General features: G+C 48.9%; 1 protein-coding gene across 2 annotated transcripts in view; it reads left to right on the top strand.

Annotated features, from left to right (window-relative positions):
* Positions 1-382: 382 nt before the first annotated feature.
* Positions 383-6,000, top strand: part of BRINP1 (BMP/retinoic acid inducible neural specific 1) — a 186,133-nt gene continuing 180,515 nt past the window's right edge. For both annotated transcript variants that reach the window (XM_067471892.1, XM_067471890.1), the window contains exon 1: positions 383-878. The gene's annotated coding sequence lies outside the window, so the exon portion shown is untranslated. The remainder of the gene's footprint in view (positions 879-6,000) is intronic.

Below are 6,000 nucleotides of genomic sequence, written 5' to 3'. Positions count from 1 at the left end.
ATATAAAGATAGAGGTATAGCTATATGGATACAGAAATAGATATATAGATATATAAATATAGGTATATAGATATATGGATACAGATATATAGATAAAGATATAGGTATATAGGTATATAGATAGATATAGCTCTATCTTTCTATCTATCTATCTATCTATCTATCTATCTATCTATCTATCTATCTATCTATCTATCTATCTATCTGTCTATCTATCTATCTAAAGTATATATATTTTTAATACAGGCTAAATGCCCCCTGCCTCTCCCTCCCTGGCAGCTTTGGCTCCCCCTCCCTCTCCTTCCCTAAGCCCCGCCCCTTCTCCCTTCTAGGCCCCTCCCCTCCTTTTTCCTGCCCGCCAAGCCCCGCCTCCCGGTGGCTCTTCTCTTTCCGCGGAGATCGGGGCGAGCGCAGCCCTTGCCTCCTTCTCTCTCTCTCTCTCTCTCTCTCTCTCTCGTTCTTTCTTTCTTTCTCGCCTCTCCCATCGCCTGCTGCCTCTTTTGCCTGGCATCCTGCGGAGACCACGGGAGGGTGGTCTGGGTGATTGTTTTGGGGACCTCGCCGAGAAGGAAGAGAGCAAGCAAGGAAGGAAAGAAGGGCAAGGAAGGATACCGCCCGCCTGGATTTGGCAGGAGGGGAGCGGGTTCTGCGGCGGCGCCTCTGGATGCCCGGGCCGCGGAGAGGAGAGTATGAAAAGGACTGCTAGAGCCCCTGCCCACCTCCCACCGCCCACGCTCCAGCACGGCGCCCACTATGCGCCCAGGAGCCCCCCGCACAGCCACGGCCACAGCCCCATGAGGAGCACCACCAGCGTCAGCACCACCAACAGCAGTAGTCCCCGGCCACGCGACGCCCCCCGAGAGGAGCACTGAGACAAGGTGAGCCGCCTTTGGGGATGGAGGGAGGGAGGGGGCTTTCGGGGAAGGGAGGGATGGATGGGGTTCCCTCTCCCCCTCCCCTCATGTGCTTCTTCTCGCCCTCTTATTCCATCCCTCTCTCGTCTTCTCATGTGCATCTTCTCTCCCTCCTCTCCCTCTCCCCTCTTATTCCATCTTTCTTTCTCACTCTATCTCTTGTCTTCTTTGATTCCCTCTGGCCATTTCCCAGCCCTCCCTTCTGTCTTCACCTCCTTCCATCCCTCTCTCTTTCCCTCCTGCATCTTCTCTCACTCAATCTCTCTTTCTCTTGGGCATCTTCTCTCCATCTCTCTCTCTTATGCATCTTCTCTTCCTCCTCTCCCTCTCCCCTCTTATTCCAGCTCTCTTTCTCACCCTATCTCTTGTCTTCTTTGATTCCCTCTGGCCATTTCCCAACCCTCTCTTTTGCCTTCACCTCTTTCCATCCCTCTCTCTTTCTCTCCTGCATCTTTTCCCACTCCATCTTTCTCTCTCACCTCTTGTTTCATCTCTCTCTCTCTCTCTCTCTCTCATGTGCATCTTCTCTCCCTCCTTTCCCTCTCCCCTCTTATTCCACCTCTCTTTCTCACACTGTCTCTTATCTTTGATTCCCTCTGGCCATTTCCCAGCCCTCTCTTCTGCCACAACCTTCTTCCATCCCTCTCTTTCCCTCCTGCATCTTCTCTCACTCCATCTCTCTTTCTCTTGGGCATCTTCTCTCCATCTCTCTCTCTTATGCATCTTCTCTTCCTCCTCTCCCTCTCCCCTCTTATTCCATCTCTCTTTCTCACCCTATCTCTTGTCTTCTTTGATTCCCTCTGGCCATTTCCCAACCCTCTCTTTTGCCTTCACCTCTTTCCATCCCTCTCTCTTTCTCTCCTGCATCTTTTCCCACTCCATCTTTCTCTCTCACCTCTTGTTTCATCTCTCTCTCTCTCTCTCTCTCATGTGCATCTTCTCTCCCTCCTTTCCCTCTCCCCTCTTATTCCACCTCTCTTTCTCACACTGTCTCTTATCTTTGATTCCCTCTGGCCATTTCCCAGCCCTCTCTTCTGCCACAACCTTCTTCCATCCCTCTCTCTTTCCCTCCTGCATCTTTTCCCACTCCATCTCTCTCTCACACCTCTTGTTCCATCTCTCTCTCTCCCTCCCTCCCTCTCTCTCTCTCTCTCATGTGCATCTTCTCTCCCTCCTTTCCCTCTCCCCTCTTATTCCACCTCTCTTTCTCACACTGTCTCTTGTCTTCTTTGATTTGCTCTGGCCATTTCCCAGATCTCTCTTTTTGCCTTCACCTCCTTCTATCCCTCTCTTTCCCTCCTGCATCTTTTCCCACTCCATCTCTCTCTCACACCTCTTGTTCCATCTCTCTCCCTCCCTCTCTCTCTCTCATGTGCATCTTCTCTTCCTCCTCTCCCTCTCCCCTCTTATTCCATCTTTCTTTCTCACTCTATCTCTTGTCTTCTTTTATTCCCTCTGGCCATTTCCCAGACTTCTCTTTTTGCCTTCACCTCCTTCCATCCCTCTCTCTTTCCCTCCTGCATCTTCTCACACTCCATCTCTCTCTCTCTTGCCTCTTATTTCAGCTCTCACTCATCTTCTCTTCCTTCTCTCCCTCTCTCCTCTTATTCCACCTCTTTCTCACTCTATCTCTTGTCTTCTTTGATTCCCTCTGGCCATTTCCCAGCCCTCTCTTTTGCCTTCACCTCCTTCCATCCCTCTCTTTCCCTCCTACATCTTCTCTCACTCTATGTCAGTCTATCCCCTCTTACTCCATCTCTCTCTCCTTCATTTTCTCTCATTCCATCTCCCCCTTGCCTCTTATTCCATCCCCCCCCCTCTTGTCTTCTCTGGTTCCCTCTGGCCAGTTCCCAGCCCTCTCTTCTGTCTTCACCTCCTTCCATCCCTCTCTCTTGCCCTCCTGCATCTTCTCTCACTCCATCTCTCTCTTGCCTCTTATTCCAGCTCTCTCTCTCTCTCTCTCTCTCTCTCTTGTGCATCTTCTCTTCCTTCTCTCCCCTCTTATTCCACCTCTCTTTCTCACTCTATCTCTTGTCTTGATTCCCTCTGGCCATTTCCCAGCCCTCTCTTTTGCCTTCACCTCCTTCCATCCCTCTCTCTTTCTCTCCTGTATCTTCTCTCACTCCATCTCTTTCTCTTGCCTCTTATTCCAGCTCTCTCTCTCTCTCATGGGCACCTTCTCTTCCTCCTCTCCCTCTCCCCTCTTATTCCACCTCTCCTTCTCACTCTATCTCTTGTCTTCTTGTCTCTGGCCATTTTCCATCCCTCTCTTCTGCCATAACCTTCCACCTCTCTCTCTTTCTCGTTTGCATCTTCACTTAGTCCACCTCTTATTCCAGCTCTCTCTCTCTCTTGTGCATCTTATCTCCCTCCATCTCTATCTATCCCCTCTTACTCCATCTCTCCCTCACAATCACTCACTCACTCACTCACTCCATCTCCCGCTTTCCTCTTATTCCACCCCCCCCTCTTGTCTTCTCTGGTTCCCTCTGGCTATTTCCCATCCCTCTATTCTGCCATCACCTCCTTCCACCCCTCTCTCTTTCTCTTGGGCATCTTCTCTCACTCCATCTATCTCTCTTGCCTCTCATTCCAGCTCTCTCTCTCTCTCTCTTGTCTTCTCTGCTTCCCTCTGCCTTTTCCACATCCCTCTCTTCTGCAAAAACCTCCTTCCATCCCTCTCTTTCTCTCCTCCACCTTCTCTCAGTCCATCTCTTCTTGCCTCTTATTCCAGCTCCCTCTCTCCCCCTCTCTCTCATTCATTTTCTCTTTCTCTCTCCTCTCCCCTCTTATTCCCCCCTCTCTTCAGCTCTCCCTTGCCTCTTATTCCACTTCTCTCTCTCTGTCTCTTTCTTTCTCATCTTCTCTTCTTCCCTCTGCCCTTTTTTTCATCCCTCTCTTTTTTGGAGGTCCCAAAGGTGCCCCCCTCCTGCCAATCATGTCACGGGGGTCAGCCATAAACGTGTTCTATTTCCTTATAGTGCATCTTCTTTTCCACCATCCCTCTCTCTCTCTCTTATCCCCTCTTATGTTATCTCTCTCTCTCTCTCTCTCTCTTACATCTTTTCTTGCTCCAGCTCTCTCTTGCCTCTTATTCCCCCCCTCTCTCTCTTCCTCCACCTCTATCTCTCTCCCATCCCCTCTTATTCTACCTCTCTCTCCTGCATCTCCCCTCACTCTATCTCTTCCTTGCCTCTTATTCCAGCTCTCTCTCTCTCTCTCTGTATTTTCGAAGGTTTTCATGGCCGGAATCACTGGGTTGTTGTAGGTTTTTTCGGGCTGTATGGCCATGGTCTAGAGGCATTCTCTCCTGACGTTTCGCCTGCATCTATGGCAAGCATCTCTCTCTTTCATCTTTTCTGTTTGCCTCTGCCTGTTTCCCATCCCTCTCTTCTGACCCAACCTCTTTCCATCCCACCCTCTCTCTTGTGCATCTAATAATAATAATAATAATAATAATAATAATAATAATAAATTAATTATTATTATTATTAATAACAACAATAATAATAATATTAAATTTATAACCCACCCTATCAATGCCAATAATACAAATAACACAAATCTTCTCTTCCTCCATCTCTCTTCCTCTCTCATTCTCTCCTATCCCCTCTTATTCCATCTCTCTCCCACTCATCTTCTCTCACTCCAGCTCTCTCTTGCATCATATTCCTTCTCTCTCTTGTGCATTCTCCATCCCTGTCTCTTTTTTATCTCCTCTCATTCCTTCTCTCTCTCTCTTGTGTTTCTCTATCTCTATCTCTCTCCTATTCCTTTTCATTCCATCTCTCTGTTGTGCATCTTCTCTCACTCCTCCTCTCTCTCGCCTCTTATGCCTCCCCTCCTTTCTCTCATCTTCTCTTCTTCCCTCTGCCCTTTTTCCATCCCTCTCTTTTTGCGGGTCCCAAAGGCACCCCCTCCCCCCCATGCCAATCATGCCACAAGGGGTCGGCCATAGCCTTCTTCCGATTCTCTCTCTCTCTCTCTTGTGCACCTACTTCTCTCACTCCATCTCTATCTCTTTCTTATCCCCTTTTATTCCATGCATTTTCTCTCACTCCATCTCTCCTTTGCCTCTTATTCCAGCTCCCTCCCTCCCTCTCTCTCTCTCTTTCGTCTTCTCTTCTTCTCTCTGCCCTTTTCCCATCCCTCTCTTTTTTGGGGATCCTAAAGGCTCCCCTGCCTCTTGCCAATCATGGGTCATAATCTTCTTCCATTCCCCTCCCTCGTCTTCTTCCCGCTACCATTTTTCCATCCATATCTTTTTTGGGAGTCACAAAGCCCCCCCCCCCCCCGCCAATCATGCCACGGGGTCGGCCATAACCTTCTTCTTGTGCATCTCCTCTCACTCTATTTCTCTCTCTTGCCTCTTATTCCATATCCTTCTCTTCCTCCACCTCTCTCTCTCCTATCCCCTTTTCTTCCATCTCTCTCTCTTGTGCACCATCTCTCACTCCACCTCTCCCTCTCTTCCTTCTTCCCTTTTCCCATCCCTCTCTTTTTGGGGGTCCCAAAGCCCCCCCTCCCCTCACCAAACATGCCACTGGGGTTGGCTATCACCTTCTCCCCCCCCCCCTTTTCTCTCTTTCTCTGGTGCATCTTCTCTCACTCCATCTCTCTCTTGCCTCTTAGTCCCTCTCTCTCTCTCTTGTGCATTTTCCCTCACTCCATCTCTCTCCAATCTCCTCTTATTCCATCTCTCTCTTTTTGGCTGTCCCAAAGGCACCCTCTAAATCATGCCACTCATTTCTCTCATCTCTTTTTCACATCTTCTCTTGTCCCATCTCTCTTTCTCTTAACCCATCTCCCTCCTCTTCCTCTTGTACCTTCTCTTCTTCATCCCTCTCTCTTTGGTGGTGGCCCCTAAAACATGCCATGGGATTGGCCACAGCCTGTTCCACCTCTCCCTCTCTTCCATCTTCTCTTATTCAATCCCTTTCTCCCTCTCCCTCTCTATCTATCTATCTATCTATCTATTTCTATCTATCTATCTATCTATCTATCTATTTCTATCTCTCTATCTGTTGGTCCCAGAGGCACCCCTGAATCAGACACAGACTCATTCTATTCCTCTCTCTCTTTTCCT

This window comes from Anolis sagrei, chromosome 11, assembly GCF_037176765.1.
Source record: "Anolis sagrei isolate rAnoSag1 chromosome 11, rAnoSag1.mat, whole genome shotgun sequence".
NCBI lineage: Eukaryota > Metazoa > Chordata > Lepidosauria > Squamata > Dactyloidae > Anolis > Anolis sagrei.
This window is presented reverse-complemented; position numbering and strand designations above follow the sequence as displayed.